General features: G+C 45.8%; 1 protein-coding gene across 2 annotated transcripts in view; it reads right to left on the bottom strand.

Moving 5' to 3' along the window:
* Positions 1-19,301, bottom strand: part of NCOA4 (nuclear receptor coactivator 4) — a 78,317-nt gene extending 59,016 nt beyond the window's left edge. The window contains exon 1 of one of the 2 annotated variants that reach the window (XM_069753153.1): positions 19,116-19,301. The gene's annotated coding sequence lies outside the window, so the exon portion shown is untranslated. The remainder of the gene's footprint in view (positions 1-19,115) is intronic. The other variant, XM_069753156.1, reaches the window with a different exon arrangement.
* Positions 19,302-25,452: the final 6,151 nt, after the last annotated feature.

Below are 25,452 nucleotides of genomic sequence, written 5' to 3' on the forward strand. Positions count from 1 at the left end.
TGGCGGGAAAGATGCGGGCTCAGCCCCAGAGCCTGCATCACAGAGGGCGAGGAGACCTATGATGTCACGGAGGGGTTTTAAACAGTTCAAGGACTAAGGCGCAATAAGGCTCAGGTCACACCTGTGCTTCTTGGGAATCCGGTTTCTCTTGTGTTCTGGCCATAAAAAAAAGTGCTGTATGACGTATATTTTATTCTGTTCTAAAACAGACAAAAATCGGAACCCAGACAGACCCCATAATGATGAGTAGAGCCCACCGGATTCCATTTCCAGCAAGTATGTAACTGATTTGTCTTGGACACAAATGGTGTACGAATGTACATGTGAACTCGGCAGTATACAGTGAGGACAGAACAACACCGAAATCTTGTGTTAGTAAGTATGGCGCCACCACAGCACCCCACCCACTGAAGGCCAAATGCTTGGTTAGAGAAGAGCCAACACCAGCTTAACCCTGCTGTTCTGTTGGTCAAAAATGACCGACTTTGAACTTCAATATTCTTTAAAATATTCAAGATGCGGCTCTGAAACCCGTGGCTGACCGACCCATCCTCATTTAAGTCAATCAACCACAAGTTTCAGAACCGCATCTTGAACACCCCAAAAAATACCAAAGTTCAAAATAGGTCTCCCCAGACCGAACAGAACAGCAGGGTTAATGTGTATTGGCAACTTAAAAACTACGCTCACTATATCATCTTTGCAGTTTTTTTCTGCAGTGTTTGTCAGGGTACATATGTCTCTTGTGCATGCTGATAAAGATAATCAGCAAAACCTGATGCCTGTGTTTTTTGCACCATCCATTGCCTTCAATGGGTGAAAACTGCTGACGTGACACGCTGCATGTTGGAACAACGCGCCTCTGTAGACAAAATAGTCTGGAGAGAAAAAAAACTGAGCAGGAGATATCTGAAATGTCAGACTTTGCTGGTACTGTGAAACACAGGTGAAAATTTACATTAAAGGGAACCTGTCACCCCCAAAATCGATGGTGAGGTAAGCTCACCGTCATCAGGGGTTTATTGACAGCATTCTATAATGCTGTAGATAAGCCCCCAATGTAACCTGAAAGAGAAAAAGAGGTTAGATTATACTCACCCAGGGGCGGTCCGGTCCGATCAAATGGGTGTCTCAGGTCCGCTCCGGCGCCTCCTATCTTCATTCCATAATGTCCTCTTCTGGTCTTCACGCTGCGGCTTTGGCACAGGCGTACTTAGTCTGCCCTGTTGAGGGCAGAGCAAAATACTGCAGTGCGCAGACGCCGGGCCTCTGACCTTTCTGGCGCCTGCGCACTGCAGTACTTTGGTCTGCCCTCAACAGGGCAGACAAAGTACGCCTGCGCCGGAGCCGCGGCGTGAAGATTAGAAGAGGACGTCATGGAATGAAGATAGGAGGCGCCGGAGTGGACCTGAGACACTCATTTGACCGGACCGGACCGCCCCTGGGTGAGTATAATCTAACCTCTTTCTCCTCTTTCAGGTAAAGGCCCCTTCACATTAAGCGACGCTGCGCTGCAGCGTCGCTGTTTGGTCGCTGGAGAGCTGTCACACAGACAGCTCTCCACCGACCAACGATCCCGAAGTCCCCGGGTAACCAGGGTAAACATCGGGTTACTAAGCGCAGGGCCGCGCTTAGTAACCCGATGTTTACCCTGGTTACCAGCGTAAAAGTAAAAAAAAAAAAAACCACTACATACTTACCTACCGCTGTCTGTCCCCGGCGCTCTGCTTCTCTGCACTCCTCCTGTACTGGCTGTGAGCACAGCGGCCGGAAAGCAGAGCGGTGACGTCACCGCTCTGCTTTCCGGCTGACCGACGCTCACAGCCAGTACAGGAGGAGTGCAGAGCACAGCGCCGGGGACAGACAGCGGTAGGTAAGTATGTAGTGTTTTTTTTTTTTTACTTTTACGCTGGTAACCAGGGTAAACATCGGGTTACTAAGCGCGGCCCTGCGCTTAGTTACCCGATGTTTACCCTGGTTACCAGTGAAGACATCGCTGGATCGGTGTCACACACGCCGATCCAGCGATGTCCACGGGAGATCCAGCGACGAAATAAAGTTCTGGACTTTGTTCAGCGACCAACGATCTCCCAGCAGGGGCCTGATCGTTGGTCGCTGTCACACAGAACGATTTCCTTAACGATATCGTTGCTACGTCACAAAAAGCAACGATATCGTTAACGATATCGTTATGTGTGAAGGTACCTTAACATCGGCAGCTTATCTACAGCATTACAGAATGCTGTAGATAAGCCCCTGCTGACGTTGAGTTTACCTCACCATCGATTTTGGGGGTGACGGGTTCCTTTTAACAAATACAGTCATTTGTGGATCATATGGGTTTTTTTTTTTGGGGGGGGGGTTAATCAGTGGATTTTCAAAATGCAATTCTATGGGGAAAATCCACATATAGAACTCCAGCAAGAGGAATGGACATGTCGCAGCTTTCACGCATCGCAGGTCACATTATGCTACGTAAAAATAAAATTATCTTTTCTGAAACAATGCGTTCTATAGAGTAAGAAACCTGCGCAGCATCAAAAGCTCCGAGGGGAACTTACAGCCAGCAGTAATGTGGCCACACATCTCAAGAGTCCATCACAGCACCTACACGCACTGCTGGCACCTACACGCGCTGCTGGCACCCAAATGTTTGGGCCTCACTCTCTCCAATTCTTGGCGGATAACGTCAGCGCTCACTCATCCGCCCTCAGTTACTGGCCAGAGACAGGAACAGGAAAGTCATATACACCTCGGGGTTAATTCATCGTGGAGTTTGCGTCTTTTTTCAGCACTGTCTTTTACGGTGGTCACAGTGGTCAGCCATCTCCAAATATTCTCACCCAATTCATTTGCGACTTAAAGGTGTGTGCTTTTTTTTTTTTAAATTTTTTTGTGTCGGCCTCAGTCAGACCAGGGCTATTCTTCACATACATGTTGTATTCTAAGGCTGCTTTCACACATCAGGATTTTGTTTCAGGCTAAATCCGGCTCTCGGGAGAAAAACCGGAAAAAATAAAAACCGGATCCATTTCTTCCCCATTGACTTGTATTAGCGCCGGATGGCCCAGCGTTCCTTCCGGTTTGATGCTGGATCCGGCGTACACTCGATTCCGGCTTCTGGAAAACACTACTAATGTTTTTTGTCTCCGGCGAAAAAGCCTGAAGCGCCGGATCCGGCGCTTCCGGCTGTTTGCTAGAATGGAAGCCTATGGGAGCCAGAAGGTGCCGGATGCGGCCTGATCCGTTTTTTTTTTTGTTTTTTTTTTTTAGCTGAGCATACTCCAGTTTCTTTTTTATCCAATAATCTAGATAGGCTAGCCGGATCCGTCAAAAAAACGGATCCGTCGCATCAGTTTTTCACAATCTGCGCCGGATCCAGTTTTTCCAACATTCGCTGGATTTAAAACCTACAAGAGAAAAAAGTAAATGAAAACCCTGATATAACTAAGTAAAAAAAGCAAAAATGCATTTAAATAACACAGAGTTTTTAGTAATACTGTTTTTTGATCAAAAAATAGCACAAAAGCCATCCCACCTCGTCACGGTAACTCTGATCGGGACAGTCCTAAACTATCTAATATTAAAACCTTACCATGTGTCAATGTTGACCTCAGTGTGAATAAGGGCAGATGAAAGGATTGCGCCCAAACAGTGAAACACTAGACTAGGGAAGCCTTATATAGTTTCTAGCTCAGAAACAGGGAGGCCACACCCCGGATTGCACAGAATGCAACAATACACAGAAAAAAAAAAAAAAAAACACAAAATTGAGCTTAACTTAAGTTGGTATACATGCAGAGGTAAAACGCATGTTAAAAATGGCCACAAAACATAAAACCTACAAGAGAAAAAAGTAAATGAAAACCCTGATATAACTAAGTAAAAAATTTGCATTTTTGCTTTTTTTACTTAGTTATATCAGGGTTTTCATTTACTTTTTTCTCTTGTAGGTTTTATGTTTTGTGGCCATTTTTAACATGCGTTTTACCTCTGCATGTATACCAACTTAAGTTAAGCTCAATTTTGTGTTTTGTTTTTTTTTTTTTCTGTGTATTGTTGCATTCTGTGCAATCCGGGGTGTGGCCTCCCTGTTTCTGAGCTAGAAACTATATAAGGCTTCCCTAGTCTAGTGTTTCACTGTTTGGGCGCAATCCTTTCATCTGCCCTTATTCACACTGAGGTCAACATTGACACATGGTAAGGTTTTAATATTAGATAGTTTAGGACTGTCCCGATCAGAGTTACCGTGACGAGGTGGGATGGCTTTTGTGCTATTTTTTGATCAAAAAACAGTATTACTAAAAACTCTGTGTTATTTAAATGCATTTTTGCTTTTTTTACTTAGTTATATCAGGGTTTTCATTTACTTTTTTCTCTTGTAGGTTTTATGTTTTGTGGCCATTTTTAACATGCGTTTTACCTCTGCATGTATACCAACTTAAGTTAAGCTCAATTTTGTGTTTTGTTTTTTTTTTTTTCTGTGTATTGTTGCATTCTGTGCAATCCGGGGTGTGGCCTCCCTGTTTCTGAGCTAGAAACTATATAAGGCTTCCCTAGTCTAGTGTTTCACTGTTTGGGCGCAATCCTTTCATCTGCCCTTATTCACACTGAGGTCAACATTGACACATGGTAAGGTTTTAATATTAGATAGTTTAGGACTGTCCCGATCAGAGTTACCGTGACGAGGTGGGATGGCTTTTGTGCTATTTTTTGATCAAAAAACAGTATTACTAAAAACTCTGTGTTATTTAAATGCATTTTTGCTTTTTTTACTTAGTTATATCAGGGTTTTCATTTACTTTTTTCTCTTGTAGGTTTTATGTTTTGTGGCCATTTTTAACATGCGTTTTACCTCTGCATGTATACCAACTTAAGTTAAGCTCAATTTTGTGTTTTTTTTTTTTTTTTTTTTTCTGTGTATTGTTGCATTCTGTGCAATCCGGGGTGTGGCCTCCCTGTTTCTGAGCTAGAAACTATATAAGGCTTCCCTAGTCTAGTGTTTCACTGTTTGGGCGCAATCCTTTCATCTGCCCTTATTCACACTGAGGTCAACATTGACACATGGTAAGGTTTTAATATTAGATAGTTTAGGACTGTCCCGATCAGAGTTACCGTGACGAGGTGGGATGGCTTTTGTGCTATTTTTTGATCAAAAAACAGTATTACTAAAAACTGTGTTATTTAAATGCATTTTTGCTTTTTTTACTTAGTTATATCAGGGTTTTCATTTACTTTTTTCTCTTGTAGGTTTTATGTTTTGTGGCCATTTTTAACATGCGTTTTACCTCTGCATGTATACCAACTTAAGTTAAGCTCAATTTTGTGTTTTTTTTTTTTTTTTTATTCGCTGGATTTAGCCTGAAACAAAAAACCTGATGTGTGAAAGTAGCCTTACAGATGGAATCAATGTGGCCGTTCATGTCTTACCGCCATCCCGGGAGACCTCCGAACAATCCGTGCTGTCCACATATTCACACGTGAAAACCACCGCTGGCAACAGACCACTTATTGTGTACCCGAATGAGGCCTTACTGCTCCCTCTATTTAGTGCTGCTCTGTCTGTAGCACCCTGCCATTCTCCCTCTATAGTGCCTAGCCGCTTTCTCCCAGAATGCCTCGCTGCTCTGTAGCGCCTAGCCGCTCTCTCCCTCTGTAGCGCCTCACCGCTCTCCCTCTATATTAGTGCAGCGCCCCGGAGACCTGGTCGTTGCAGTATGGCACTCTGCCGCTAAGGGGAGTAGCGGTACGTCTGATGGCACTAAGGAGTTCTCCTGACCAGGTATCACCAGAACACATTACACTTCACACTCCGGCCACTAGGGGGAGGAAAAGGCTTTATTTATTGGGCCACTCCTCACACTGGTAAAACTAGGGGCTGGGGAGGAAGTTAGTCAGAAGCTGACTGGGTTGGAACCAGGCAACATCCCGTGGCAGGGGGTGTTGCAGGGAGAAGGCACAGGGGGGCCCCTGTCGGGCGTGGGAACCTGGCAGGTGCCTAGCGAACAGAACAGAACGTAACGGAACCGCGCCTGCACACCCTGCGGCGGTATCCTAAGAAAGAGACACGAAGGGAAGGATATTGTGGAACCGTGTAAACGAGATCAAGCACAAAGGAGAGCCAGTAAGAGTCGTGCCGAGAGAGAGAGAGGCAACGTCTTACTGAGGCGCGTAGTCGGTGGCCGGAACACCGTAGGAGTAACTGACTTCAGGCCTTACTTCAAACTCCGCTGGACAGTTAGCTATAGGTTGGCTGTCTACCTTACTACACCTACGAAGACATAGGGGGCAACATTGGGAGAGGGGCATCTCTAGGGTCCAGGGAGACCTCCAAGCCTTCCCGTCATACGGGTGGCGTCCTAGCCATAACATACCTGGGGGACGTTAGAAACTAGTAACATCTGGAACCAAAGAACGAGAGAGAGAGCTGTAGAGAACGAATGAACGAGAACAGCAGTTGTGAGGACTATTCCGAATGCTCAGCAGGATAGGACTACAACACACAGGCGCTATTGGTAGGCAACGATTTCCATCTGTGAAGGAAACTCTGGATGTGCCCATCGGACCGGCCGGTCTCTGAGAACCCTGTTAAACGTACTCTGGATAGAGGATCCTGAAGCCTTCAGTAAAGAGGTAAAGAGACTGCAACCTTGTGTCCTCATTATTGACTGCACCTCACACCATCGTCACCTACTCCACTGGGAAGCCCTGGGGACATACTTCACCTGTGGGAAGGTATACCATCCAGCTGCCATTCCATCACCCCAGTGGACCCCATAGCAGCGTCGGTCACCCTGACCGAATACCACAGGTGGCGTCACGAATCCCTGACAGACTGTTCCACTACTTTTATTGGACGCCCCTTAGCAAGGTCGCGGACTGGGTCTAGCCACCGTGACAGCCTCAGAACCGAACCAGAGGGGCCCGGTACCGAAACGCGCGGCCCTGTGTCTGGGGGCGATCCATTAGCGCCTCACCTCTCTATATTAGCGCCTCACCGCTCTCCCTTTCTATATTAGCGCTCTCCCTCTCTATATTAGCGCTCTCCCTCTCTATATTACCGCCTCACCACTCTCCCTCTATATTAGCGCCTCACCGCTCTCCCTCTCTATATTAGCGCCTCACCGCTCTCCCTCTCTATATTAGCGCTCTCCCACTCTATATTAGCGCCTCACCGCTCTCCCTCTCTATATTAGCGCCTCACCGCTCTCCCTCTCTATATTAGCGCTCTCCCTCTCTATATTAGCGCTCTCCCTCTCTATATTACCGCCTCACCACTCTCCCTCTCTATATTACCGCCTCACCGCTCTCCCTCTATTAGCGCCTCACCGCTCTCCCTCTCTATATTAGCGCTCTCCCTCTCTATATTACCGCCTCACCGCTCTCCCTCTCTATATTAGCGCCTCACCGCTCTCCCTCTATATTAGCACTCTCCCACTCTATATTAGCGCTCTCCCTCTCTATATTACCGCCTCACCGCTCTCCCTCTCTATATTAGCGCCTCACCGCTCTCCCTCTCTATATTAGCGCCTCACCGCTCTCCCTCTCTATATTAGCGCTCTCCCTCTCTATATTAGCGCCTCACCGCTCTCCCTCTCTATATTAGCGCCTCACCGCTTTCCCTCTCTATATTAGCGCCTCACCGCTCTCCCTCTATATTAGCACCTCACCGCTCTCCCTCTCTATATTAGCACCTCACCGCTCTCACTCTCTATATTAGCACCTCACCGCTCTCCCTCTATATTAGCGCCTCGCCACTCTCCCTCTCTATATTAGAGCCTCGCCACTCTCCCTCTATTTGCGCTTTGCCTCTATATATTAGCACCTCGCTGCTCTCACCTCTCTATATTAGCGCCTCACCGCTCTATATTAGCGCCTCACCGCTCTCCCTCTCGATATTAGCACCTCACCGCTCTCCCTCTCTATATTAGCGCCTCACCGCTCTCCCTCTCTATATTAGCGCCTCACCGCTCTCCCTCTCTATATTAGCGCCTCACCGCTCTCCCTCTCTATATTAGCGCCTCACCGCTCTCCCTCTCTATATTAGCGCCTCACCGCTCTCCCTCTCTATATTAGCGCCTCACCGCTCTCACTCTCTATATTAGCACCTCACCGCTCTCCCTCTCTATATTAGCGCCTCACCGCTCTCCCTCTCTACATTAGCACTCTCCATCTCTATTAGCGCCTCGCCACTCTCCCTCTATTTGCGCTTTGCCTCTATATATTAGCACCTCGCCGCTCTCCCTCTCTATATTAGCGCCTCACCGCTCTTCCTCTCTATATTAGCACCTCACCGCTCTTCCTCTCTATATTAGCACCTCACCGCTCTCCCTCTCTATTAGCACTCTCCCTCTATATTAGCGCCTCACCGCTCTCCCTCTCTATATTAGCACTCTCCCTCTCTATTAGCGCTCTCCATCTCTATATTAGCGCCTCGCCTCTCTCTATATTAGCGCCTCGCCACTCTCCCTCTATTTGCGCTTTGCATCTCTATATATTAGCACCTCGCCGCTCTCCCTCACTATATTAGCGCCTCGCCGCTCTCCCTCTCTATATTAGCGCCTCGCCTCTCTATATATTAGCGCCTCACCGCTCTCCCTCTCTATATTAGCTTCCTCCCTCGATATTGGCGCCTCACCGCTCTCCCTCTCTATATTAGCGCCTCACCGCTCTCCCTCTCTATATTAGCGCTCTCCATCTCTATATTAGCGCTCTCCCTCTCTATTAGCGCCTCGCCGCTCTCCCTCTTTATATTAGCGCTCTCCCTCTTTATATTAGCGCCTCGCCGCTCTCCCTCTATTTGCGCCTTGCCTCTCTATATATTAGCACCTCGCCGCTCTCCCTCTCTATATTAGCGCCTCACCGCTCTCCCTCTCTATATTAGCGCCTCGCCGCACTCCCTCTCTATATTAGCACTCTCCCTCTCTATATTAGCCCCCTGACGAATGCTGACGCCGAAACGCGTGTCGAGGAGTGGCACATCCAAGAGACGGCAGAACTAGAGGTAATACCTGCTCCAGGCCCATTACTTTCTCTTATTTATTGTTAATTTCATGTGTTACCAATTGTGGCCTGTATTCACTCAGCAGGTACCTGCATTTACTTTCTTGTTACCAGCGTAATTGTTGGTGGCCGCACATTTGCACCTTATATCTATATACATTTGTATCCTGGCCGCACTCTTTCAGCACTGGTTGCACCTTATGCCGATGTATTTTAAATTACACATATTTTTATGACACTTATATGGCAGTTGTAACTTTTTTATGCATTTTAGCTCTTTCAGTATTTCAGGCCATTTCTTAATGGTGCACTGCCATTTATGATACATTGCACTTTATTTCTTTTGTGCAATTTATTTCTTTTTTATGTGCATTTATAATTTTCAGTCCTGTGGGGTTATATATATTTTTTTAATTTTGTATCACTCCATTATCACATTATAGCAGGACTGTTCATTTGCTCCGTCCTCTTGGTATTGTGCCTTTTTTTTTTTTTACTTTCTTTCCCCCCCTACCATTTGGTGTATTTACTTACATAATAAATTTATTGTTAATATCATTATCTGGACATTTGTTCGTTTTTTTGTGTTCTCTTTTCTTTTGTATATTTTCTCCCGATTTGTCCTTTATTTTCGTCCATTATGGGATTACGTATAAACCATATATTTCAATTGAATATTTTATTTATTTTGACTACTACATTAAAATATTAGGTATTTACGCATCCCTTGCCTTGAGCTTCTATTTATCTCTATATTAGCGCCTCGCCGCTCTCCCTCTATTTGCGCCTTGCCTCTCTATATATTAGCGCCTCACCGCTCTCCCTCTCTATATTAGCGCCTTGCCTCTCTCTATATTAGCGCCTCGCCGCTCTCCCTCTCTATATTAGCGCTCTCCCTCTCTATATTAGCGCCTCGCCGCTCTCCCTCTCTATATTAGCGCCTCGCCTCTCTATATTAGCACGGAAAATACTAAAACCCTATGTGTCATATTTGTCTATACCTATGCCTATGGTAGATTTTGCCTATAGTAGATTTTTTTAGTCATATTTGTCTCTACCTATGGTAGATTTTTTACAGTGTGCGGGAAATCAGCGATTCCGCAGAATTAATGAACATGTTGCTTTTTTTTTCCGCGATTTGTTTTTTTTCGCGGAAAAAAATCGCAACATTTGCACAAGTTTTGCGGATTACATTGAAATGATTGGGAACCATATGTAAGCGTTTTTGTCACGTTTTTATCGCATTTTTATAGAAAAAAACCGTGTGCACATAGCCTTACAACTCCCTTCTCTGTGTACCTGAATTGAGAGAGGGAGGGGGATGTTTTGAGTGAGATAATATTAAGGCTAGGTTCTCATTTCGTTTTCGGGTGAGCGCTAACAGACAGCGTTGCACGGCGAAATTAATGCCGTGCAACGTGTCCGTTAGCGCTCCCTTTGCCAGCAATGTTAAAGCGCATTGCTAGTGCGTGCCATTTTCGGCACGTGCTAGCGATGTGCCGTTCTTTTGTTGCGCGCCTCGGACGCTGCTTGCAGCTAGCGCTAGCGGGGACATTTAACGCGACCCCTAAAAAGACATTGCGTTAGCGCAATCCGCTAGCGCTTAGCGCTAAACGGATTGCTGTAACGCAATGAGAACCTATCCGCCTAATATTGTCTACCTTGAGATAGTTTATAAACCCTCCTCTCACATCCAGTACCCTAGCAACCACAGAATGCAGAGTAAGTGGACATGCTAGCTGGGGCATATCTTAAGGTACCGTCACACTCAGCAACTTTGCAACGAGAACGACAACAATCTGTGACGTTGCAGCGTCCTGGTTAGCGATCTCGTTGTGTTTGACACGCAGCAGCGATCTGGATCCCGCTGTGCCATCGCTGGTCGGAGCTAGAAGTCCAGAACTTTATTTGGTCGCTAGATCGGCGTGTATCGTCATGTTTGACATCAAAAACAACTACGCCAGCAATGTTTTACATGGAGCGAGAACAATAAGCGAGTCGCCGTTACGTCACTGGATCGCTCCTGCATCGTTCTGTTTGACGTCTCTACAGCGACATAAACAGCGACGCTCCAGTGATCGGCTCGTTGTCTATATCGCTGCAGCGTCGCTATGTGTGACTGTACCTTACTGAAGTCAAGCTGCAACACCAGGCTCTCCCATCATCACTTTGGTAAGAATTACGAATAACGGTTTTAAGCTCCGTTTTTTTTATTGGAATAAGTTCATATTAGTACAACAATGTTATCTTCCAAGTTTCATTAGGATCTTTTTAGGGATTCAGTCTTTATGCGCCATATTCTTCCATACCTATGCCTAGTGTTTTATCACGGTTGGAAACGGAAAAACGGTTTTGAGCTCAGTTTTTTTTTATTGGAATATGTTCATATTAGTACAACAACGTTATCTTCCAAGTTCCATTAGGATCTTTTTAGGGATTCAGTCTTTATGCGCCATATTCTTCCATACCTATGCCTAATGGGTTATCACGGTTGGAAACGGAATAACGGTTTTGAGCTCCATTTTTTTTATTGGAATATGTTCATATTAGTACAACGACGTTATCTTCCAAGTTTCATTAGGATCTTTTTAGGGATTCAGTCGTTATGCGCCATATTCTGCCATACCTATGCCTAGTGTGTTATCATGGTTGGAAACGGAAAAACGGTTTTGAGCTCCGTTTTTTTTATTGGAATTAGTTCATATTAGTACAACAACGTTATCTTCCAAGTTTCATTAAGATCTTTTTAGGGATTCAGTCTGTAAGCGCCATATTCTGCCATACCTATGCCTACAGTGTTATCATGGTTGGAAACGGAAAATCGGTTTTAAGCTCCGTTTTTTTTATTGGAATATGTTCATATTAGTACAACAACGTTATCTTCCAAGTTTCATTAGGATCTTTTTAGGGATTCAGTCGTTATGCGCCATTTTCTGCCATACCTATGCCTACAGTGTTATCATGGTTGGAAACGGAAAAACGGTTTTGAGCTCCGTTTTTTTTATTGGAATATGTTCATATTAGTACAACAACGTTATCTTCCAAGTTTCATTAGGATCTTTTTAGGGATTCAGTCGTTATGCGCCATTTTCTGCCATACCTATGCCTAGTGTGTTATCATGGTTGGAAACGGAAAAACGGTTTTGAGCTCCGTTTTTTTTATTGGAATATGTTCATATTAGTACAACGACGTTATCTTCCAAGTTTCATTAAGATCTTTTTAGGGATTCAGTCTTTATGCGCCATTTTCTACCATACCTATGCCTACAGTGTTATCATGGTTGGAAACGGAAAAACGGTTTTAAGCTCCGTTTTTTTTTATTGGAATTAGTTCATATTAGTACAACAACGTTATCTTCCAAGTTCCATTATGATCTTTTTAGGGATTCAGTAGTTATGCGCCATTTTCTGCCATACCTATGCGTACAGTGTTATCATGGTTGAAAACGGAAAAACGGTTTTGAGCTCCGTTTTTTTTATTGGAATTAGTTCATATTAGTACAACAACGTTATCTTCCAAGTTTCATTAGGAGCTTTTTAGGGATTCAGTCTTTATGCGCCATATTCTGCCATACCTATGTCTATGGTAGTTTTTTTTCTAAAGTTGAATGTTTTTAATCTATTTTTCCTTTCCACTTCACTCTATTTAAAAATAAATTAGCGGAGGTTAAACTTTAATTGCGTTTTCAACAAGGCAAACCCATACATTTCTATATAGTAACTTTACATTTGAAATAAACACTGAATCCCTAAGTATATCTTTATCGAAAATTTTTGCCTTAGGCCGACCTCACACTAGCGAGTTTTACGGACGTATGAGCGGTTCATAAAATACGGATTGCATACGGTACAATGCTTCTCTATGGCCAAGCTCCTATCAGCCGTATTTTACTGATCCGTATTATACGGTCTTCTACGGCCATAGAAAATCGCAGCATGCTGCGTTTGTCACCGTATTGCGCAAAAAATACGCCAATGAAAGTCTATGGGGGCCAGAAAAATACGGATTACACACGGACCAACAGTGTGACTTGCGAGAAATACGCAGCGGTGTTAGAGAGAAAAGCCGGAAATTCAGTGCGGTGTACAGTAAAATCACACTGACAGCTTACAGTAGAATAGGTAGAATAAATGTGTACACATAGAATAGATATATATAGATGTAGATATACTAGATGGTGGCCCGATTCTAACGCATCAGGTATTCTAGAATATGCATGTCCACGTAGTATATTGCCCAGCCCACGTAGTATACTGCCCAGCCGCGTAGTATATTGCCCAGCCCACGTAGTATATTGCCCAGCCACGTAGTATATTGCCCAGCCACGTAGTATATTGCCCAGCCACGTAGTATATTGCCCAGCCACGTAGTATATTGCCCAGCCACGTAGTATATTGCCCAGCCACGTAGTATATTGCCCAGCCACGTAGTATATTGCCCAGCCACGTAGTATATTGCCCAGCCCACGTACTATATTGCCCAGCCCACGTACTATATTGCCCAGCCCACGTACTATATTGCCCAGCCACGTACTATATTGCCCAGCCCACGTAGTATATTGCCTGTGACCGCAACGTCATCACAGGTCCTGCGCTCATACCAACCCTGGGACCGGAAGCTGCCGTGGACTACAAGGGGCCCTCAGAAAGGTGAGTATATTTTTATTTTTTAAAATGTGACAAACCTGGCTGGGCAATATACTACGTGGCTGGGCAATATACTACGTGGCTGGGCAATATACTACGTGGCTGGGCAATATACTACGTGGACATGCATATTCTAGAATACCCGATGCGTTAGAATCGGGCCACCATCTAGTGTGTGTGTGTGTGTGTGTGTGTGTGTGTGTGTGTGTATATATCTATATCTATTAATATATATATATATATATATATATATATATATATATATATATATATATACATATACACACACATACTATGTGTAGACATTTATCATAGCTATTCTATTCTAACCTGTCACTGTGATTTTACTGTACACCGCACTGAATTGCCGGCTTTTCTATAGAACACCGCTGAGTATTTCTCGCAAGTCACACTGCTGGTCCGTGTGTAATCCGTATTTTTCTGGCCCCCATAGCAGCCCTGCGCTTAGTAACCCGATATTTACCCTGGTTACAGGTGAACACATCGCTAGATCGGCGTCACTCACGCCGATCCAGCGATGACAGCGGGTGATCAGCGACCAAAAAAGGTCCTGATCATTCCCCAACGACCAACGATCTCCCAGCAGAGGCCTGATCGTTGGTCGCTGTCACACATAACGAGATCGTTAGCGGGATCGTTGTTACGTCACAAAAAGCGTGACGTTGCAACGATATCGTTATGTGTGAAGGTACCTTAAGGCAAACATTTTCGATAAAGATATACTTAGGGATTCACTGTTTATTTGAAATTCAAAGTTATTATATAGGAATGTATGAATTAACATTGTTGAAAACAGAATTACATTTTTAAGCTCTGTTTTTCTTGCTGGAAAAAGTTCATATTAATGACAAACTTATTTTCAAAGTTTCATCAAGATCTTCTTAGGGATTCAGTGTTTATTTCAAATTTTAAGTTACTATATAGAAATGTATGGGTTTGCCTTGTTGAAAACGCAATTAAAGTTTAACCTCCGCTAATTTATTTTTAAATAGAGTGAAGTGGAAAGGAAAAAAAGATTAAAAAAATTCAACTTTAGAAAAAAAACTACCATAGGCATAGGTATGGCAGAAAATGGCGCATAAAGACTGAATCCCTAAAAAGATCGTAATGAAACTTGGAAGATAACGTTGTTGTACTAATATGAACTAATTCCAATAAAAAAAACGGAGCTCAAAACCGTTTTTCCGTCTCCAACCATGATAACACTGTAGGCATAGGTATGGCAGAAAATGGCGCATAACGACTGAATCCCTAAAAAGATCCTAATGAAACTTGGAAGATAACGTTGTTGTACTAATATGAACTAATTCCAATAAAAAAAACGGAGCTCAAAACCGTTATTCCGTTTCCAACTATGATAACACACTAGGCATAGGTATGGCAGAAAATGGCGCATAACGACTGAATCCCTAAAAAGAACCTAATGAAACTTGGAAGATAACGTTGTTGTACTAATATGAACATATTCCAATAAAAAAAACGGAGCTCAAAACCGTTATTCCGTTTCCAAAAAATTTGACCCCTACATTCATGTATTGCAACTTTATGTCAAATAAATACATATGTAAATAAATTGGTTACTCTGCTTCAAATGGAGTGAAGTGGAAAGGAAAACTAAATTAAGAAAATGAAACGGTAAAAAAAAATCTAAAATAGGCAGAGATGAATACGACTAAAATATCTACCATAGGCATAGGTAAATTTGCCACATAGGGTTTTAGTATGCACCTATTAGCACTCTCCCTCTCTATATATTAGCGCCTCGCCGCTCTCCCTCTCTATATTAGCGCTCTCCCTCTCTATATTAGCGCCTCACCGCTCTCCCTCTCTATATTAGCGCCTCACCTCTCTATATTAGCACTCTCTCTCTCTATATATTAGCGCCTCGCCGCTCTCCCTCTCTATATTAGCGCTCTCCCTCTCTATATTAGCGCTCTCCCTCTCTATATTAGCGCCTCACCGCTCTCCCTCTCTATATTAGCGCTCTCCCTCTCTATATTAGCGCCTCGCCTCTCTATATATTAGCGCTCTCCCTCTCTATATATTAGCGCTCTCCCTCTCTATATATTAGCGCTCTCCCTCTCTATATATTAGCGCTCTCCCTCTCTATATATTAGCGCTCTCCCTCTATATATTAGCGCTCTCCCTCTCTATATTAGCGCTCTCCCTCTCTATATTAGCGCTCTCCCTCTCTATATTAGCGCTCTCCCTCTCTATATTAGCGCTCTCCCTCTCTATATTAGCGCTCTCCCTCTCTATATTAGCGCCTCACCGCTCTCCCTCTCTATATTAGCGCCTCACCTCTCTATATTAGCACTCTCTCTCTATATATATTAGCGCCTCGCCGCTCTCCCTCTCTATATTAGCGCTCTCCCTCTCTATATTAGCGCTCTCCCTCTCTATATTAGCGCCTCACCGCTCTCCCTCTCTATATTAGCGCTCTCCCTCTCTATATTAGCGCCTCGCCTCTCTATATATTAGCGCTCTCCCTCTCTATATATTAGCGCTCTCCCTCTCTATATATTAGCGCTCTCCCTCTCTATATATTAGCGCTCTCCCTCTCTATATATTAGCGCTCTCCCTCTATATATTAGCGCTCTCCCTCTCTATATTAGCGCTCTCCCTCTCTATATTAGCGCTCTCCCTCTCTATATTAGCGCTCTCCCTCTCTATATTAGCGCTCTCCCTCTCTATATTAGCGCCTCACCGCTCTCCCTCTCTATATTAGCGCCTCGCCTCTCTATATTAGCGCTCTCCCTCTCTATATATTAGCGCCTCGCCGCTCTCCCTCTCTATATTAGCGCTCTCCCTCTCTATATTAGCGCCTCGCCTCTCTATATTAGCGCTCTCCCTCTATATTAGCGCTCTCCCTCTCTCCCTCTCTATATTAGCGCCTCGCCGCTCTCCCTCTCTATATTAGCGCCTCGCCGCTCTCCCTCTCTATATTAGCGCCTCGCCTCTCTATATTAGCACTCTCCCTCTCTATATATTAGCGCCTCGCCGCTCTCCCTCTCTATATTAGCGCCTCGCCTCTCTATATTAGCACTCTCCCTCTATATATTAGCGCCTCGCCGCTCTCCCTCTCTATATTAGCGCTCTCCCTCTCTATATTAGCGCCTCGCCGCTCTCCCTCTCTATATTAGCGCCTCGCCTCTCTATATTAGCGCTCTCCCTCTCTATATATTAGCGCCTCGCCGCTCTCCCTCTCTATATTAGCGCCTCGCCGCTCTCCCTCTCTATATTAGCGCCTCGCCGCTCTATATTAGCGCTCTCCCTCTCTATATTAGCGCCTCGCCGCTCTCCCTCTCTATATTAGCGCCTCGCCTCTCTATATTAGCACTCTCCCTCTCTATATATTAGCGCCTCGCCGCTCTCCCTCTCTATATTAGCGCCTCGCCTCTCTATATTAGCACCTCGCCGCTCTCCCTCTCTATATTAGCGCCTCGCCTCTCTATATTAGCACTCTCCCTCTATATATTAGCGCCTCGCCGCTCTATATTAGCACTCTCCCTCTATATATTAGCGCCTCGCCGCTCTCCCTCTCTATATTAGCACTCTCCCTCTATATATTAGCGCCTCGCCGCTCTCCCTCTCTATATTAGCGCCTCGCCGCTCTCCCTCTCTATATTAGCGCCTCGCCTCTCTATATTAGCACTCTCCCTCTCTATATATTAGCGCCTCGCCGCTCTCCCTCTCTATATTAGCGCCTCGCCTCTCTATATTAGCACTCTCCCTCTATATATTAGCGCCTCGCCGCTCTCCCTCTCTATATTAGCGCTCTCCCTCTCTATATTAGCGCCTCGCCGCTCTCCCTCTCTATATTAGCGCCTCGCCGCTCTCCCTCTCTATATTAGCGCCTCGCCGCTCTATATTAGCGCTCTCCCTCTCTATATTAGCGCCTCGCCGCTCTCCCTCTCTATATTAGCGCCTCGCCTCTCTATATTAGCACTCTCCCTCTCTATATATTAGCGCCTCGCCGCTCTCCCTCTCTATATTAGCGCCTCGCCTCTCTATATTAGCACTCTCCCTCTCTATATATTAGCGCCTCGCCGCTCTCCCTCTCTATATTAGCGCCTCGCCTCTCTATATTAGCGCCTCGCCTCTCTATATTAGCGCCTCGCCTCTCTATATTAGCACTCTCCCTCTATATATTAGCGCCTCGCCGCTCTATATTAGCACTCTCCCTCTCTATATTAGCGCCTCGCCGCTCTCCCTCTCTATATTAGCGCCTCGCCTCTCTATATTAGCACTCTCCCTCTATATATTAGCGCCTCGCCGCTCTCCCTCTCTATATTAGCGCTCTCCCTCTCTATATTAGCGCCTCGCCGCTCTCCCTCTCTATATTAGCGCCTCGCCGCTCTCCCTCTCTATATTAGCGCCTCGCCGCTCTATATTAGCGCTCTCCCTCTCTATATTAGCGCCTCGCCGCTCTCCCTCTCTATATTAGCGCCTCGCCTCTCTATATTAGCACTCTCCCTCTCTATATATTAGCGCCTCGCCGCTCTCCCTCTCTATATTAGCGCCTCGCCTCTCTATATTAGCACTCTCCCTCTCTATATATTAGCGCCTCGCCGCTCTCCCTCTCTATATTAGCGCCTCGCCTCTCTATATTAGCGCCTCGCCTCTCTATATTAGCGCCTCGCCTCTCTATATATTAGCGCCTCGCCGCTCTATATTAGCACTCTCCCTCTATATATTAGCGCCTCGCCGCTCTCCCTCTCTATATTAGCGCCTCGCCTCTCTATATTAGCGCCTCGCCTCTCTATATTAGCGCCTCGCCTCTCTATATATTAGCGCCTCGCCGCTCTATATTAGCACTCTCCCTCTATATATTAGCGCCTCGCCGCTCTCCCTCTCTATATTAGCACTCTCCCTCTATATATTAGCGCCTCGCCGCTCTCCCTCTCTATATTAGCGCCTCGCCTCTCTATATTAGCACTCTCCCTCTATATATTAGCGCCTCGCCGCTCTCCCTCTCTATATTAGCACTCTCCCTCTATATATTAGCGCCTCGCCGCTCTCCCTCTCTATATTAGCACTTCACCGCAGCACAAGCATCTTTTTTTTTCCACGGCGAAGACAAATGTGCGCCATCTGCACCTTTCATTAGTCGTGCGCCCACCTGGGTGACTATGGCATATAATTCGCCTGCACAAAAAGACAAAGAAAATGCTCCATGCGGCTCTAAACTGAGGAAGTGTTGTGTGACCTCAGGCCTAGAGGAGGCGAGGGGACGGCGCCGCCGTGGACCAGAAACCCCCGGCTGCTCACACTTCCCATACATGCCATGTAATGCGGAGCCGCGTCCACCGCCGCTCACTAACCCCCTCAGGGACCCCCGCACCCAGCACCCATGCGCGGAAGGCGGACAGTGTCCCAGATCGGCGACACCGGGGCGGTATTAGGGTCATACTTGGAGCTAGCAGGGTTAGGTTCTCACTCACCGCTTGGTTTCAGCAACACACCGGTCTCCCAATACTGATAACAATCCGCCCGGGGCAGAGACCGGGAGTCCCGTTACCCGTATGTGCTGCTTGTTCACTCCGGTGGAGAAAAGAAAGAGGGCGGAAATCTCGCGAGAATATTCCAAATCCTTAGCTTGCTTAGAGATGGCCGGTACACTCTGTACTGCCACCTCGTGGTTGAAAACAGTATTGCAGGGTGTTGGTTCCTGTAGTGTGAGCACAGCTAGTGAGGTGGGATGTGCACTGTGCTTTTTCACTTGTAGGTGTGGTGGGTGGGTGCACAGCACACGGAGCTGACGGCGGGAGATGAGAGGGACCGGCGTGTCTGTGGACCGTACAGCCGGGGAGGATGGGTTCACGGAGCCGAGGGCGGTTAGGAGACCGGCATCTCAATAAGAACCTACAATGCAGCGGGATGCCCTGATGTGAATACACTTAACAGCTACAAAAATGATCAAACTGGCACAAAAATGGGCACCGAAGGGTGTTAATGAAAGGGTTACATGACTTGGCCACTGATCTCACACTGCAGACATATAGAACACTAGATGGTGGCCCGATTGTAACGCATCGGGTATTCTAGAATATGCATGTCCACGTAGTATATTGCCCAGTGACGTAGTATATTGCCCAGGCACGTAGTATATTGCCCAGTCACGTAGTATATTGCCCAGCCACGTAGTATATTGCCCAGCCACGTAGTATATTGCACAGCCACGTAGTATATTGCCCAGTCACGTAGTATATTGCCCAGCCACGTAGTATATTGCACAGCCACGTAGTATATTGCCCAGCCACGTAGTATATTGCACAGCCACGTAGTATATTGCACAGCCACCTAGTATATTGCCCAGTGACGTAGTATACAGCACAGAGCCACGTAGTATATTGCCCAGTGACGTAGTATACAGCACAGAGCCACGTAGTATATTGCCCAGTGACGTAGTATATTTCCCAGCCACGTATGTCACAGGTTAAAAAATAAACATACTCACTTAACGATCCAAGGGCCCCTTGTAGTTTAACATACTCACCATTCTGGTCGCTGCTCCTCAGCGTCCTGTCTCTCTGCCTCCTGGGATCCAAGGGCGCTGTGCCGATGGGCGTGCAGCTGCCGCCATCTTCCGTTCCCAGGATGCTTTGCGAAATTACCCAGATGACTCGCGAGACCGTTAGGTCTTCTGGGTAATTTCGCAAAGCATCGCTGGGAAAGGAAGATGGCGGCAGGCGCGAGCGCCTCAGCGGACAACGGAGGCGAGTATAGCAGGTTTTTTGTTTTTTTAACATTTTTTTTTACTATTGATGCCGCATAGGCAGCATCAATAGTAAAAGATTGGGGACACACAGGGTTAATAGCGGCGTTAACGGAGTGCGTTACCGCGGCATAACATGGTCCGTTACCGCCGGCATTAACCCTGTGTTAGCGGTGACTGGAGGGGAGTATGGAGTGGGCGCCAGGGACAGTGACTGTGGGGAGCCTGGAGCGGAGCGCCGGGGACACTGACTGCGGGGAGTATGGAGTGGAGCGCCAGGGACACTGCGGGAAGTATATAGCGGAGCGCCGGGGACACTGCGGGGAGTATGGAGCGGGTACTGGGGACACTGCGGGGAGTATGGAGCGGGCGGCGGCCACTGACTGCGGGGAGTAAGGAGCTGCCATTTTCTTCCGGACTGTGCCAGTCGCTGATTTGTCGTGGCTGTTTTTTAGCGACCAATCAGCGACTTGGATTTCCATGATAGACAGAGGCCACGACCAATGAATATCCGTGACAGACAGACAGAAGGACAGACGGAAGTACCCCTTAGACAATTATAAAGTAGATATAGACCAGGGAGCCCTGCATCAAAACCAGGTCACTACAACCCGGCCCAAATGGGTTCTGGGCATCAAAGTGGGCAAACACCCCATTTTCACAGACCTGGGTTTGATGCAGGGCATCACTATCTGTGTTTTGTTTGTTAGTGTGAGATCAGTGGTCCAAAGTCAATTAACACATTAAAAACATCAGTTACTTATTCAAATCTGTAAAAATTGTCTGTTTGCCCACTTTGATGCCAGTTCTGATGCCCAGAACCCATTTGGGCCAGGCTGGAGGGTCCTAAATTTGATGTGCGGCTCCCTGTTCTATATGTCTGCAGTGTGATAGCAGTGGCCCAAAGTCATTTAACACCCCCCTCTTCACTCACGTAATCTTCGATCCTCCCAAGACCTCCTACTCTCCTCCACACTTATTCGTTCCTCACACAACCGCCTCCAAGATTTCTCCCGAATATCCCCATCCTCTGGAATTCCATGCCTCAACACGTCCGATTATCCACCACGCTCAGATCCTTTAGACGGAACCCGAAAACCCATCTCTTCAGGAAAGCCTACAGCCTGCAATAACCATTCTGCCGCCTCATCAACCACCCGAGCTGCCGCACCCACGACCAGAGCTGCCGCCTCACCAACCACCCGAGCTGCCGCACCCACGACCAGAGCTGCCGCCTCACCAACCACCCGAGCTGCCGCACCCACGACCTTCTGTCTCTTCCCTATTATGCCATAGAATGTAAGCCCACAAGGACAGGGTCCTCTCCCCTCTGTACCAGTCTGTCATTGTAAATTTGTTTACTGTAAATGATATCTATAACCCTGTATGTAACCCCTTTCTCATGTACAGCACCATGGAATTAATGCTGCTATATAAATAATAATACTTTAACCCTTTCATTAATGCCCTTCGGTGAAAGTTTTATAATTTTTGTAGCTGTTAAGTGTATTCACATCAGGGCTCCTCGCTGCATTGTAGGTTATTATTGTGATGCTTATTATTTGTTGTTATATCAGAACAGACGGGTGCACAGCCATTGGAGAGGTGCCAGAGTAGGTTCCAATACCATGAATAATAGCAAAAAACTCGGCACTCAGACTTAACTTAATGAGATACAGTGATTTAATGGGGTCCACGGCAAGTAACAGTAGAAACATTTCGGTCCTATAGCCGGACCTTCATCAGTCAGTACAGTGTTAAAATAAATAATCCATAATTAACAATAAATCATAATGAACATAATGGTGGATTTTCTCACCGCATATAAAGCAAAAATAACAAAAATAAAGTATATACAAAGCATCAAGGTCAACAGATTAGAAGTTAGTGATAAATATGAATAACTGATAGTCACAAATATTGAGGACAGAGTATATGGCAGGAGGACACACATCGGGAAAAAGAGAGGCAAGTAACATACCAATATTTGATCGTGAACGGAAGTTAGCGGACCCGAAGAATTGTGGGTTTTCATTAAGGTCTAGAGGTAAACGGAGATCGAGTGATATAGCCGTAAAGCAGCGCTGTACATGTGAAAGGACAAATAGAGCTGAATGTGCTGGAGCGTACCATATATATATATATATATATATATATATATATATATAGACACAGCCAGTCTCAGGGGGATGGCCAAATCCAGCGGTGATGCCTATAGGTAAAGTCCGTATAACGACAGTTATAAATAACTGAGGGCAGCCGTTGATAGTGGGGAATAGCTCCCTGGTACTAACCTTCTGTGGAATAGAGCCTGCATGTCCTGGTCAGTGGAGGACACGGTATCCACCACAAGTAAGTGCTACCAGGAAGTGCTAGATAAGAGCGGGGGGCGGAAGTTCCTGTGGCCGTGAGCCTATCAGTGCGGACCGGAAGTGCTCTAAGGCAGGAGAACATGGCTGTGTGTATCAAGGGCTAATCCAGTGCGTTCCAGGTGTCGGGAGGAGTGCATTTAATTCTTGTGAATAAGTAGCTAGGCGTGTCCAGGAAAAAGGCATGCGAATGAGGCCGACGTTACACTAGTGAGTTTTACGGACGTATGAGAGGCGCTGAAAATACTGATTGCATACGGTACAATGATTCTCTATGGCCCAGCTCCTATCAGCCGTATTTTACTGATCCGTATTATACGGTCTTGTACGGCCGTAGAAAATCGCAGCATGCTGCGTTTGTCACCGTATTGCGCAAAAAAATCCGCCAATGAAAGTCAATGGGGGGCGAGAAAAATACGGATTACACACGGACCAGCAGTGTGACTTGCGAGAAATATGCCAGACATCTCCAGGTGCCAGAAAATGTGCCAAGCCCTCAATCAGGAAGGTCAGACATGCTAATTAGCTCAAAAAGCCAGACAGACATCCCGGAAGTCTGGTGCTCGCCTCAACAGAGTTGCAAGCAGCATGGCAAGCATCAATAACGTGGATATGCTCCTCATCCTGGTCCAAGAAAGGCCAGAAATATGGGACCAGCGGTATCCAAATTATTCCAACCGGGCCAGGAAAGATGCAGCTTGGAGGACCATCTGTGGGATCCTATTCCCAGATTATCCCTAACGGCCACGTGCGGAGCAGACACAACTTTGTAAGTACACTCATGTAGCGACATTAATTAACATTGAAAAATGCTTTACCTACATGATTTCCTTTTTTTTTTTGGCTTATTCAGGTATGTTTTTCTTTGATTTTTGTCCAAAAACAAAGATGCTGAACATGAGAAAGGGTTTACGTACATACATAATCTAGATGTTGCGTTGGGTCCTATTTTTGTAAACGCCAGACTGGTACAGAGGGGAGTGGACCCTGTCCTTGTGTTGTTTATTTTATTGTGTATAATGTTTTTTTTGGTTTAAGCAATTTAAACTTTAGGAAATTCCTTTATAAAGGCATTTTTTTTGCATCGTTAAAATATGATCAATCAATGCCAACTGTTTTAAGCAATGTGCAGAATGAGCTTATAGAATATTTTTTACCATGTCATTGCAGTGGAAGATATTATGACACGATGGCGCAGCATCAGGGACCAATACCGCTGGGAGAGGCAGCAGCGGGCAAGAAGTGGGTCAGCAGCTCCACCAAAAAAGCGCAAATACATATACAGTGGGGCAAAAAAGTATTTAGTCAGTCAGCAATAGTGCAAGTTCCACCACTTAAAAAGATGAGAGGCGTCTGTAATTTACATCATAGGTAGACCTCAACTATGGGAGACAAACTGAGAAAAAAAAATCCAGAAAATCACATTGTCTGTTTTTTTAACAATTTATTTGCATATTATGGTGGAAAATAAGTATTTGGTCAGAAACAAACAATCAAGATTTCTGGCTCTCACAGACCTGTAACTTCTTCTTTAAGAGTCTCCTCTTTCCTCCACTCATTACCTGTAGTAATGGCACCTGTTTAAACTTGTTATCAGTATAAAAAGACACCTGTGCACACCCTCAAACAGTCTGACTCCAAACTCCACTATGGTGAAGACCAAAGAGCTGTCAAAGGACACCAGAAACAAAATTGTAGCCCTGCACCAGGCTGGGAAGACTGAATCTGCAATAGCCAACCAGCTTGGAGTGAAGAAATCAACAGTGGGAGCAATAATTAGAAAATGGAAGACATACAAGACCACTGATAATCTCCCTCGATCTGGGGCTCCACGCAAAATCCCACCCCGTGGGGTCAGAATGATCACAAGAACGGTGAGCAAAAATCCCAGAACCACGCGGGGGGACCTAGTGAATGAACTGCAGAGAGCTGGGACCAATGTAACAAGGCCTACCATAAGTAACACACTATGCCACCATGGACTCAGATCCTGCAGTGCCAGACGTGTCCCACTGCTTAAGCCAGTACATGTCCGGGCCCGTCTGAAGTTTGCTAGAGAGCATTTGGATGATCCAGAGGAGTTTTGGGAGAATGTCCTATGGTCTGATGAAACCAAACTGGAACTGTTTGGTAGAAACACAACTTGTCGTGTTTGGAGGAAAAAGAATACTGAGTTGCATCCATCAAACACCATACCTACTGTAAAGCATGGTGGTGGAAACATCATGCTTTGGGGCTGTTTCTCTGCAAAGGGGCCAGGACGACTGATCCGGGTACATGAAGGAATGAATGGGGCCATGTATCGTGAGATTTTGAGTGCAAACCTCCTTCCATCAGCAAAGGCATTGAAGATGAAACGTGGCTGGGTCTTTCAACATGACAATGATCCAAACCACACCGCCAGGGCAACGAAGGAGTGGCTTCGTAAGAAGCATTTCAAGGTCCTGGAGTGGCCTAGCCAGTCTCCAGATCTCAACCCTATAGAAAACCTTTGGAGGGAGTTGAAAGTCCGTGTTGCCAAGCGAAAAGCCAAAAACATCACTGCTCTAGAGGAGATTTGCATGGAGGAATGGGCCAACATACCAACAACAGTGTGTGGCAACCTTGTGAAGACTTACAGAAAACGTTTGACCTCTGTCATTGCCAACAAAGGATATATTACAAAGTATTGAGATGAAATTTTGTTTCTGACCA

This window comes from Ranitomeya imitator, chromosome 2, assembly GCF_032444005.1.
Source record: "Ranitomeya imitator isolate aRanImi1 chromosome 2, aRanImi1.pri, whole genome shotgun sequence".
NCBI classification, from domain to species: domain Eukaryota; kingdom Metazoa; phylum Chordata; class Amphibia; order Anura; family Dendrobatidae; genus Ranitomeya; species Ranitomeya imitator.